Below are 14,031 nucleotides of genomic sequence, written 5' to 3'. Positions count from 1 at the left end.
TTAAATTCATTATTATAAAAAATTAGTAAAAACGGGCATACCCTCGAGGTAGAAGGAAGTAAAATTGGCATATTTCAAAATTAAATTTTGATTGGTACGAGAGGTTTTCTTCAATTTATTGTAGTAAAAGATGTATTATAATGAAGTGTAGTAAAGATGTTGTATTAAAATGTAATGTTGTGTTTTAATTTGATTAAAATATATATATATATATATGGTTTTTGAGTTTTAAATTTATTAAAATTTATGGTATTGATCTATTGTATTTATGTGGAATATAGTTTATTTAAAGGGGAAATTAAAGAATTCATGGTATTGACCTATTGTATTCATATTTAAAGGGGAAATTAAACTAGCTTAGATTTATTTTAACTTTTAATCAAAGAAGTGTAGAGAAAGATTAAGTCTCATGAGAAAGAATAGGGGAGATTTCTAATGGTAAAAAATAAGAGAAAGAAAGAAAGAAAGAAATTATTTTAACGTCCACGAGGCTATAGATTGCTTCTTCATCTGCTTGATGTATTCGGCCCTTTTTTTGTGAAGCTTCACAATAAATGCTCCCATCTTCCCGACAAACCCCTCGTTAAATAGATTATCCCAAGAGCTAGCTGCCAGCATATCTGCATAACTTTCCCTGTTGTCTTTAAAGGCCTCACATTCTAAAATGAAATGTTTTTCTGTTTCCACTTTTCCGGAAGAACAAAAAATGCATACCCTTTCCTCCCACACTTCCTTTGGCCTTTTCCAGCGCCCTGTTTCACAACGGAGTTGATGAGAATTAGTCCTTAACTGAGCAATAAGAATTTTGGCTCTCCAAGAGATATTGGCCTCTATGTATGCTTTTGATTGATGATTATGAGTGGGATTAAACACTTCAATATAGTAATTTTTCTTTCTTCCTAGCTCCTTATCCCAAGTATGTTTGTGGAACTTTTCCATAACAAAAGCTTTTATCTCTTTGTTGTTTATGGGACACGCATTCAAGCAAATACCCCATTTCCCATTTACTAAACCATTTGTTATTTTGTTGCGTCCAAGTTTTTTTGCTCTTGCACAATCTATCATTAAAGACAACCTTAGGCCATCTACCCTCTTCCATTTACTCAATTTTTTTTAAATACCTTATGACTCGCACCATAGCAATTGCTTCAATAGGAGCAGTCCCTGTTTCACTTAACAAGATATCATAAGGAACTGCACTTTTAATCTTAAATTTGTTTGTAATCAAACGCTTCTGAATTTTCTCAATTTGTCTCCACTGCATGTCGGAGGTACTGCTAGCCCACAGTTCACAACCATAGAGAATCACCGGAATCACTAGAAGCCCAAAAAGAGTTTGAGTGGTCTTCCAGTCCCATAACTCTGCCTCTCTACACCTATTTTGAAAAGCATAAAATGCTTTCCAACCCCCAAAGTTCTTTTCTTTCTACAACCATTCCAGCTTAGATTTTTGTTGAAGTCAATTCCGAGGTATTTGTAATCCGCAACTTCTTCCAGAATGTTGCCTTCAAAGTAGAACTTATGTTGGTTATGTTTTCTTTTCTTAGAGAAGACCACTACTTTCGTTTTGCTGATATTGACTTGCATCCCCACACTTCTACAAAAATGCTCAAGGGATAGTAAGTGCCCTTGCAAACCAAGAGTCGATTTAGCAATCAGAGTAAGGTCATATGCATACAAAAGAAGCCTTATAACAGACTTGCACAAATAGATACCATCACCCCCTTGCGAATTTAACCACTCCTCAAGCTTGTCGATATATAAACCAAAAAGGGTAGGAGACAGTGGGCAACCTTGCTTGACCCCGATATCGCTTCTAAAACTTTCAGAAATGCTTGCTGAAGTTCTAATTTTGACTTTCACCTCTTCATGCAGCCTATGCACAACTGCTCTCAAATGTTTAGGAACCCCAAGTTCCTCCATTCTTTGCCAAAGTTTATCCCTAGGAACTGATTCAAACGCTTTTCTGAAATCAACAAAGCAACAAAAGACTTCTTCCTTTTTCTCCCAAACTTTTTCAATGATGTGCCTTAAAGTTATGCAATGATCAACTGTGGAATGCTTAGGTCTAAAACCTGCTTGTCCTTTAGCACGCTTATCTCTTTCTTCTGCCCACTTGCTGATTTTTTTTCTAGCATGCTTCCAAATAGCTTTGCAAACAAAGGGTTTATCATGATGGTCCTATAATTGGAGGGATTATTGACGTCGCCGCTCTTGAAAAGAGGTATTGCCAGACTAGTTGTCCAATCTGTGGGGAGTCCTTATTGTATGATGTTGTTGAAGATTTTTGTAATGTGAGGTGCAAGAATCTTTGAGCCCCACTTTAGATATTCTGCTTGGATTTCAGCTAAGTCTTTTGCTTTTCCAACACCCAACTTCTTGATACCCATCTCTACCTCTTGTACCATGAAGAGTTTAGTATCCGTGTTGACCAAGGGGGGAGGGTCAACCTTGGGAACCTGCTCGTAAAGTTGTCTTGTATAGTCAAACCATTTAGAAGCTATAATATTATTTCCAATTTGTATCTTTTTCGGTTGGAGCTCCTTCCAAAATAATTTGGGATTATTTTTCCCAAGGAAAATTAGTTCTTCCCTCCTTGAAACCATGAAATCAGTCTTTTTCTTGCTTAGTAAATGCTTGTAAGATTTGAGCTTTTATGTTATCCTTGTTTGACTCTTTCCACATTCTCCTTGCCTTTTTGCATTCCTCATCAAACCAAGCATTAACCGGAAAGCAATTTGTTTCAGACTTCTTAATTTTTGTTCTTTTGCACTTTGCAAGTGCGCATTGAATTAAATGTGTTAATTCGCGACTATTAAGGCTGTGAATTGTAATTTTCTCCTTCTCAAAGAGCCTCTCTAGCGTCATTTTGAAGGTATTACAATTTTATGGGTCAAAAGAATTCTGCCCTGTGGGAGATTTTGTTGGACATGCTGAATTTTTTACTCTAATTGTTTCTTTCCAATCCAAGAGAAACATAAATAAATTGGCTTGTGATCTGATTTCAAATCCCACAGCTGATCTCCAACCAAAACTTCTTCCATTTTCTCACACAAACCATGCGAGAAAATTACATAATCTACCACACTTGCTCCATTGTAAGTATTGCAAGTGAAATTACTGGACTTTGCCCATCTAGTCAAGCCATTACAAATGACTAAATCAAAGGCCCCACATAGAGTAAGCAATTGTTCACCGAAGAGATTGCAGCCCTTGTCCTCTGAAATTCTTTCCCACTGATGATTATTTTCTTCTGTAAGCCAAATAGGGTCACAATCATCTTTACAACAAAGAATGCTAGCTTGCTCACTTGCAGTCCTAGCACTGAAATCACCCACTATAAGGACTTCACCTAGCTAAGAATATGTTGCAATATCCGCTTTTAAAGCTGCAAATGGATCTTTGTGGTCAAGCCCTCTGCCTTTGTAGATTTTTGAAACCTTTGGCGCAAAATAGCATGCTGCAATTCTGATGTGGTTTCCATTTTCTGATATTTTAAACCAAATGAATTGCTTATTTGAGTCTTCTTTTTCTAACTGAATGAGACGACCTTCTTTCTCCCTTACTAAAACCATGATACCCCTGTGCCCTTTGCCATTCCCTGCTGCCTTGTTCCACACTGCCATCTTCCAGTATCCTTCAAACGAAGGTGTCTTGCACCCTTCATGCTCATGTGTTTCTATGAGGCAAATTTTGTCTTTGTTTTCCACAATAGGCCCTAACCCAGGTCCTCATCTCCATGGGTAACCTCTGCAGTTCCAACAAACTAATCTTAAGGAAACCTGGGTATGACTTGATTGCTATTTATTTTGACATGCAAGACTCACATTTGAGTCTTTGTCCCTGTTTTCCCATATTGACCTTGCTTTCCGATTTCCTGTTGAAGAGTTTGTTGCCTCTTCTTTATTACCATATCGCTGCTCTGTTCTGAAAGGAGGTCCAAATTGCGCTATCACGACTTTTCCTTTATAAATCCATGCTCTCTTTCCTTCATCTCTCGCTGCCCTAACCTTTAAAATTTCCTCTCTTCTTTCCACCTGTTGTTTTACAGTTAAATCTTCTTCTAGGAAAAAACGAAAACCCCTCAAGAGATGTTTCTTGCTTAGAATAATATATTTATCACGCAAGCTAGGCATAATGACTTTTATGGGCCTGGCTCTCTCCCCGTTAAACTTACCCACCCTCCATGCTTGGCATATTTTTCCTTGCCATAACAACTTGTCTTTCAAGAAGTCTCTTGCAAGGTCAAGAGTACATTCATTTTTTCCATAGTCTTTCACCCCTTTAATAATTATGTTTGCTGCCCTATTTTGTCTTTCCTTGCCTTCACTATCTTGCATGTTGTCAACCTGAATATTTGTTTCTCCTTCCTTATTAGCAGAATTGCTAATAACTTGAGCCCAAGTTTTGGAAATTTTGGTGGAATCTTCTTTCATTTCTTCTTTTGCGTTCTCTTCATGGCTGTTTATTTGGACAATCATTTTCCCTTTATCCTAGGATGATTTCACATTCACTACCTCTGTACTTTCCACTACAAATTTCTTTATGTTTTTCACATTCGCCTTCATGCATTGCCATTTTGTCTTCCCTATCAGGAGAGCTTCCTGTAGCAATGCCACTTGTTCTTCTAAAATTTTATTGCTTTCTGCTAACGCCTTGTTCTTAGCCGTTATTATATGAATTTTATGATCTCTTTCCTGCCCTTTAGCTTCTAAAACCTCCAACCTTTGTTTTGCATTTAACAATTCTTTCACATAAAGATCAGATGACCAGGTGAGAGGTGTGGATGTGGGACTATATAAGGCAAAATCATCAATGGTTTTTCCTTTGGACTTCTTGTTGCCATGTGCTTGTGGAGGAGACTTGTTTGAGTGCTTTTTGCGAAGGACTCGGTTACTTTTCTTTTTAGACTGTTTCTTCCTTGCTTGCTCCCATTTTAGACGGGCTATTCTTCGTTTTAAAATGCCCCGATATTGTTTGGCATTGACCCAAACCCACTTCCCAGCTTTGGCGGATGAGGCAATTTTCACTTGCCCTAAATCATTTGTTTCCACATGTTCTGAAATTTCTGGTTCCTTTGTCATGTTTGAATGCATTTACTGTTGCTTGCTCGCTGCTCAATACTTCCGCTACATAAAAACTCCCTGTTTTCACACTGCTCACTATTCGTTGCTCGCTGCTCTCGCTGCTGCCCACACTGCTCTGCTTATATCGCTGACCATACTGCTCACCATGTTGCTCTGCTCATAAATGCCCTGCCCCAAAACCCCATGGGCTCCATCTTTAGCTGTTCTCTCTGTGATGAAATCAAACGGAATCGCATGATGGCTTTGCAAATTTGAATCAAGTGGAATGTGACGGAAGGGATTGGTAAATTAATTAAATTCATTATTATAAAAAATTTAGTAAAATAGGCATGCCCTCGAGGTAGAACGGATTGGTAAATTAATTAAATTCATTATTATAAAAAAATTAGTAAAACAAGTATACCCTTGAGGTAGAATGAGTAAAATTGGCATACCTCAAGCAGGAAAAAATAAAAAATAAGAGGTTAAATTTTGATTGTTAGGAGAGGTTCTCTCCAACTCATTGTAGTAAAGATGTTGTAACATAAAGTAATGTTATGTTTTAATTTGGTCAAAATAAAATAAAAAATAAAAAGAAATTTTACTCGTGGTTTTTGAGTTCCAAGTTTACAAGAACCCATGGTATTGACCTATAGTATTCATGTGGAATATATCACATAAGAGGCGCTCTCCAACCAAGTATGGAAGAGATGTTATTGGTTATGTTATATTATGTTATGTAGACATTTTCACTCTCTCAAATTATAAAATAAATACAATTAAAATAAATAACATAAAATTAATAACTATAATTATTAATTAAAACATTTTGACTAGGTCAAATTACACAAAAATAAAAATAACATAAAATTAATAATTATAATTATCCATTATTAATAATTAAACCCGCTTAGATCCATCTTAACTTCGTATCTACTAAGCTTGAGAGGGATCAAATCCTTTGAGGTGCAAACCTCTTTTAAAGTGAAAAGGGATTTAATAATTATAATTATCCATTATTAATAATTAAACCGACTTAGATCCATCTTAACTTTGGATCTACTAAGCGTTTAGAGTGAAAAGGGATTTAACCTCTCTCGATGCTTGGTAGATCCAGAGTTAACGTTGGTAGTTGCTGAAAATGTAATTATGGTCAGTCTTCATAATTGCTATTGTACTTTATCATTATCTATTTATTGTAAAATTGAAAAAAGAAGAAAAACTAAAATTTATTTTGAAGCATGTGTTTCATGCTCTTTTCACTTGTTCATTAGATCAAAACCTCCATTGAAGACTTCTAGGTTTTTCTTGAGTCATAAGAGTTATTATTATATATATTAGACCCTTCTTGGGCTTTTGTATCATGAGAAGAAAAAATATTTTGATTCAAAACAGTCATAAAACCTCCTCACTAAGTCGGCCCTACCTTGATGAATTCGACTCTGTTTGGGGCAATTCGACTTTATGGAAGTAATATAAATAGAAGGAGAATTTGACCTATATCCACAATTTCAATCTAGAGTGAAGTAAGAAGAAAAAGAAGTGTGAATTCAAGGACCAGAAGGACAAATCAAAGGAATAACAAAAATTGAAGTTTTGGGCATCTCTCTCTCACACGTGTGATTTTTTCTAGGGTTCTGGGTAAGTTGCAGGGCTGAAAATTATGCAGTGATTACAGGTCGGAAGTTCTAAATTGTAGGAGGCCAAAATTCCAATTGGAGCAAATCTTAAGGGCGTTGACTCTTGTTGACTTTGGCAGAGTTTGTCTACTTTAAAGGAGGTTGACTTGATGATTGGAGGAGGTCATTGTCTTGATCTAAAGGTCTTGGATTGTATCACTTTGACTTCATTCTATTAGAGAATAAGAGTTTCACTGCGTTTTCCCTTAAAAAGGGGTTTTTCCCTTAGGCATAATTCTCTTTGTGCCTAATTCTCAGCTGCCCATTAGAACTATTATAATGTTTGGGCCCGTGTTTGAATATGAAAGATTGAAGACTAGAGTTGTATCGCAATTTATTTGGCTTAAATTGTAAGGGTGAGGAGCTTCAGTTTTACCTTTAGGGAGATGGAGTTGAGGTTGGGAGCGGTTTATCTTTCTGAATGGGATGGAGGATGTTGTTTCTCTTTTTAAATGAGATGGTTTAGGTATTAATGTTCTAATTAAGACTGATGAGAAAGAATGGGGGAGGAGATTTATGGTGGTAAAAAGTAAGAGATAAAATGATCGAGCGTGACATCTTTACAAATTTAAATCGGGTGGAATGTGACAGAGCGGTGGTCAAAGATAAAGAGATAAAATCACCGAGCATAGATAAAGAGATAAAATCACCGAGCATAGAGCTTTTATAAATTTGAATCAGGTGTAATGTGATGGAGTGGATTGGTAAATTAATTAAATTCATTATTATAAATAATTAGTAAAACGGGCACACCCTGAAGTTAGGAAGGGAACAAAATTGGCATACCTCAAGGGGCAAAAAAAAAAGTAAGAGGTTAAATTTTGATTGTTATGAGATGTTCTCTCCAACTCAGTGTAGTAAGGATGTTGTAATATAATATAATGTTATGTTTTAATTTGGTCAAAATAAAATAAATAAATAAAAGATTTTTACTGGTGGTTTTTGAGCTCCAAGTTTACCAAAACCCATGGTATTGACCTATGGTATTAATGTGGAATATAGCCTATTTAAAGGGGAAATTAAACCAACTTAGATTCATCTTAACTCTGAATCTACCAAGTGTAGAGAGGGATTAAATATCTTGATATGAAAATCTCTTTTAGAGTGAAAAGAGAATTGATCCCTCTCTGCCCTTGGTAAACTCAGAATTAAGATGGATCTAGGTTGGTTATGGTTAAATTTTAATTGTCTATTGAATGTAAAATTAACAATTCATTACGTTGAGAGACGCTCTACAACCCAATATGGGGTAAATGTGTAGGCCTTATTAGATGTGTAGAAATTAAATATGTGAATATTTTTTAAATGTCAGGCTCATAAGTATACCTTTGTTATGTTACATAAACATTTTTACCTAGTCAAAAAATAAAATAAATAATTATAATAATTAAAATAAAATTGAGATAAAATAGTAAATTTACCAGAGTTGTTTGGGCTCCAGATTTTCGCAACCCATGGTTTTTCCATGGTGTTCTTTAAAAATATATAATAAAATAAAAATAAAACTAATCATTAATCATTTTAATGAATTTGAGATAAAATAGTAATTTTATGGATGTAGGTTTTAATAATTAATAATTTTAATGAACTTGAGATAAAATTTAGGCTCCAGTTTTTGCAACCCATGGTTTTTCCCGTAGTGTTCTTTAAAAAATAAAAATAAATTAATAGTTAATAATTTTAATGAAATTGAGATAAAATAATAAATTTATGGATGTAGGTTTTAATGATTAATAATTTTAATGAAATTGAGATAAAATAGTAAATTATGGATGTAGGTTTTAATGGTTAATAATTTTAATGAAATTGAGATAAAATAGTAAAATTATGGATGAAGGTTTTTGCGCTCCAGGTTTTCACAACCAATGGTTTTGCCCATGGTGTTATGTAATGTAGCCTATTTATGGTTTTGCCCATGGTATTTTTTGATTGGCTTATTTAAAGATATTATTCATTAAATGTGAGACATTCATTGCAATAAAATATTTTAGTTAGATCAAAATAAATCCTAATTTCCACAACAAATATTGTAACCTTGAGCAATCCTCATATCTAATTTGGCAAAGGAAACCATTTAATAAAGGCACACTACACGAAGGCTTTATAGCCCTCTGACTGCATGCATTCTAAGTAAAACTTGGGAAAAACAACCTTGCTCACTTTGTTATTTATCCTTCAAATATTAGATTTTTCGAGGTTGTTTCGTATGTTATTCTTTTATTTTTAATGTTTTAAATTTTACTCTTCAGTGTGAAGAGAAACAGGAGCATGAAAAAAAAAAACTGGTGCATGTAGTCCTACATTTTGTTTATATTTTTTTGTCTGCATTAAAATTTATTGGAGTTGCTCAATTTAGACTGTGTCAACCATGGATTTTAACCTCTCCATGAAAATCATTGGAATATGTCTCTCAGATGTTCATAACAACTTAGTTTAGATACAGTTGTTATTGATTTTTATGTAGGAGATCAGATGATAACAATAAAAATAAAATTAATCCAACGATAGTTAATATCCTCAAATGTTGCAAAGAGAGAGGTATATATTTTTATTGGGTTTTACAGTATAATAGATAAGCTTATTAGGTTTTACGGTCTAAGAATGAAGCTCCAAGTAGATTATCTTAACTATTGAGATTATATATATCAAACCAACCTAGATCCATCTTAACTTCAGATCTATTAAGGGACGAGAGGGATCAAATCTCTCGAGGTGCAAACATTTCCTCAAATTTTGCACTCAAAAATTAGGTTTGCACCATGAGAGGTTTAATCCCTCACGGCGCTTAATAGACCCAAAGTTAAGATGGATCTAGTTTAGTTTAAAACAAGTGTTACAAGAAAAGTTAGAAATTATGCTTCAAAAAATTGTTTAAAACATTATACTTGCATTGGTCAAATACTCGTTAATAGAAAAATGAATCATATAGTGTTGCTTCAGTAGGAACTAATAAATTTAAATGTGAAGTGGATAAATTAATTGTTTCCTCAAGCACAAGGACTTGTGTAAATTTTGGTGGGTAGTAACCAGTAGTATGATGGGAAGTAATTGATGGTAAATATACTAGCAATTGCACGAAAAGGTGAAAAGGAAAGTCGATAAGGAGTGTGGGAATGCGAAAGGAAACTCTCTGACATGTAAAGTTTCATCATTGATGTCACCTTATGGGGGGCATAATACCATACTGAAAGGAACGAGGCTTCTGATCTTTGCACATCAAGAGCGACTCTGGTCCCTGTAATAAAAGGGGATCATGAAGTAGAGTTCTATAGAAGGACTATTGGAATTATCCCCACCACCTCCCTCCTTATAAACCCATATATTACTTAAACATGCTAGCTCCAACGGTTCTAAGAAATAGGTCTCCATAAAACCAGAGTGTCACCAGAACAAAGGCCTCCATAATGACCATAAGGAATATGAATAAGATGTTTTGTAAACTTTGTTCACTTATAACAATCTAGCCAAGGACTGTTGAAGAATCTAGGGCGTTTAGAAATTACAATGATTCTTCTAATGCAAAATAACAATTTGTGAAGTATTTATACAATTTATCTTATCTTGACCTTTAATTCATTATTAGTGTGTGTTTTTCACTTCATCAAACTGTTATCAAAACAAAAGAGATAGGAACACAAATGTTTGGCTTTCTACCAAGGCCAAAACCTCTCCCTCTTGGAGAGGAAAACCCACGCAAAATTCTTCTTATAGAGATTCCATTGACGAATACCAAGACCGTGGCCCTTGACACATTCTGCCTCTCCAAGACCAAGGCATCAATCCTTTTTCTCAAACACATTGAGGTCAACATGATTGTTGCATCATTGAAGTCATCACTCTGTTGTACTGTTGAGATCTTGCTTCTTCATTAAGTCATTGAGTTCTTCATTGTGACTAATACTATGATGACTAATTCATCATACTCTAGCTGAGATCATATGCCAAGAGTGCATTTCATGATCAAGACTGTAAGGATAACTGAGGGATCACTATGATCCTCCTTATGTCGAGACTGTGAGTCTTACATCTATCAATATTGTGATAACGTTATGGATCCTTACCATTTCTCCTGATGCCAAGACTGTAGTTGTTACTATTCACCGAGATTGTTTATTCTTATCACTGTGATATTATTCATTGCACCAAGATGACAATGATTAGGATTGTGCCTTTGATCTCATCAATATTGTAGCCAAGTATATCACTATGTTGAGATCTGAGTAGAGTATAGATACACTGAGATTATTAATCCAGACTTCATTCTACTACTGTGTCCTGATCCACAACCCTCTCTCCTTCATCCATCCAAAGATCCACTAGGTATGTCGAGTATGAGATCTATGCTCCATCCATTCGAGTTCCATCTTGACTACACCTACAAGTATGCCAAGACTGTTACTCTCCTTCATTGTCATGATTCTAATCATCTCTGTCACTGTTGTGACTGTGGTTCTTCAATACGCCAAGACTATACCTCAGAGACATCTTTATGCTGAGACTGTCTATCCATTCAAAGATCTTGCTACTCCATCTATCCAGGATCCATGCTTGATTGCACCTTATACCCATCCGAGGTGTAGTCAAGCCATTAGACAAAGATGCCCTAATACAATGCGGACCTGCAGCTCCTTATAAATGTGAAATATCAGAAAGATAATGTGAGATCTTTCCATCTTTGATTGTGGATCCCTGCACCTATATTCACACAAAAATTCAGAGAGAAAAAATCTGAGTTCCTCTTATTCTTTTTGCGTTGACCCTAGATGGGTATTTATAATGATTTGTGCCATATATTTGAGTCGACGTGATCCCATGAACCGACATGTCATTTCCTTGAGCCGACATGACTTCAATTTATGTATTTAATTCATTTTTGGAGACGACATAAGATTTCTTCATTGTTTTGCTTGCATATTTCGGTGTGCTTGCTCTTGGAGGATTTTTCTTGGTCTTGGAGGGCAACATTAACATAGATATATTTTACATAGGCTCTTAAAGAGATTCTCTACACATGACATGACTCTTTGACATAGTAATAAAATCCTAAAGACATCAAGAAGAAGTCTTTTACCTAGTGACACTTCTTGCTCATGAAACCCATGTAGCAAGGCATACAAAAATAATTTATTCTCTTTATTACATCATTTACAAAGATCATGTCATCATGAAGACCGAACCTAGTTACATTTTCTTCAACACTCCCTTTTAACTAGGGAGGTATTCATAATGGTACTGGTCATTCTCAATCTGAAGAATTTCTCATAATAAGAATCAGATTTGCAATCCATCTGTTATAGCATCATTTCAGCCAACATTGTTTCCATATAGCAAGGCCTTGACTAAAAACTCCATCTCTCTCTTAGATCAGAGCACAATGTTGGCAAGACCAATGACTGATAGACACACATCATCATTGTCTCTCTAAGGGTCATACCCACACGGGTGTTCTTGGAGTATGCCCCACTAGGACTATTCTCATCTTGGGTTCCCAACCCTCAAGAATATTGGTCCTCTTGCCCACTCTTATCTTGGATGCCCTACCACATCCTCAAAGAGTGTCAGATGCCAGATGATTACACAATCCTCCATTCTTTCTTCCAAACTGAAGACAAGAATGTCGTGTCTAACTCTCCCTCTTAACCAGGGACGAGTTCCAAGTTTCTCTTCACTCAAAAACTTGCTCGAGTTCCTTTACTCATAGGAACCTCCCAGAGCTCCCTCTTACCCATTGACTCTATCATCAGTGCTTTATAGGGTATTCTAGTTGATTGATGATCCAAGACTTCGATGTCATCAATTTTCTCCATACATAGGGTTCATTCATCCATTACTTTCCTCTGTCATGTCATCTTGGAAAGTATCCTTCTTGGATTTACATCTGGACTTCCACGTAGGGCCATCTATCTTCACCTTTTTCTTCAACAATGATTCAAAAGGTACATAGTTGTGACATTCTTCACAACTCTCCTTACCTTGGCCCTGCACACATACCCAAAATTTTCCAAGAGGTTAGACACCAAAAAAAAATCACATGTTACCTTTTGGTGATGGCCTTTTCCCAATGACATCTCCTTGTAGGTATCAACATCCTGTATACATGTTGACACATCTCCCAACGATATTTGTTGTCAAGTGTCTTCATCTTTTTAGACTTCCATCAAAGTCTTCACATCATTCCAGGAGATTTCCTGGTCAAGTCTTCCTGATCCTCTGGATGTTGATTGCCTTCATCATGGTTGCATAATTCACGATCTCTTCCATCCTCACATATTTCATTCCCAGGAGCTTTCAATTAGATTTCCTCAATTGTGATCAATTACTTCATACCTTATATGAGGACATATTGTGTTGATTCCATATATTGTGACTTAAGTCTTTTAGCATCTTTCAGAGGAGGAGATCTTTTCCCTTTGGACCATGCTCGGTCTATGTTACCTGCAACCATATGACATGAGATTACAATATTAAACAAATACCAGAATGTACACCTCATTATTCCTTCAGGTTTCTTTTGGCAGCTTTCTTGATTGAATGAATTTTCAATCCCATGATTTTGCTTCATCATGTCATCAATCCTTCATCTCATGATTTCCATAAGTTGGGATTCCTGATGAAGCTCTTGCTGCCTTCCTAGACTAAGGGATCCTCCGCTGAGGTTTCTATCAGTGACTCTTCAGGATCTAGTATATCCCTATCTGGCAAATGTTCCATTTGTCTTGGATGACTTCTTCATTTCCTTTGATATTCAATGAGATTCCCAAGAGCTATTTTCTTCATGATTCATACGAGCTCTTATTTCCATGATACCACGATGCATATTCTTACCATGATCATATCATGCAAGGACTTTTAATAGGATCCTTTTGAAAGGGACATCATCTCATTCATAATGGAGATTTATTGCTCCCTATTTCCTTGATTTGTCCTTCAGGTAATATTTCCATAGTAATATCTTATCAACCTTTCCATATGCACTCCTATATATGCCTTTGAATCAAGTTCCCCTTGAAATCTAATATCTTAAGTATTCAAACTGAGATACTAAGATGTTGCAGGTGAACTTGTCAAAACTGTTGTCACGTACCCTAAGATCCAGAACCCTTGTTGTTGTAGATTGATCTCTAATCTAGGGTTTGATCATGACTAGGGTTTAATTTTCCATCCTTGAGCTTGCTAGAATCTTGATTTTTGAATGTCTCTTTTTTTCCCTTTCTTTGACTGTTGAACCCTCCCTCTGATACCATGTTGAAGAATCTAGGGCATTTAGAAATTACAATGATTCTTCT

The 14,031-nt window shown here is 35.6% G+C and overlaps 1 pseudogene; it reads left to right on the top strand.

The window, feature by feature from the left end:
• LOC149173324 (mRNA-decapping enzyme subunit 2 pseudogene) overlaps window positions 1-14,031 on the top strand; it is a 31,378-nt pseudogene that overhangs the window by 220 nt on the left and 17,127 nt on the right.

This window comes from Pinus tabuliformis, chromosome 4_2 (assembly GCF_031772625.1).
Source record: "Pinus tabuliformis cultivar Carrire ecotype Pingquan chromosome 4_2, CPIR1, whole genome shotgun sequence".
NCBI lineage: Eukaryota > Viridiplantae > Streptophyta > Pinopsida > Pinales > Pinaceae > Pinus > Pinus tabuliformis.
The sequence above is the reverse complement of the archived record's forward strand: the minus strand, read 5'-3'. Positions and strand labels throughout refer to the sequence as shown.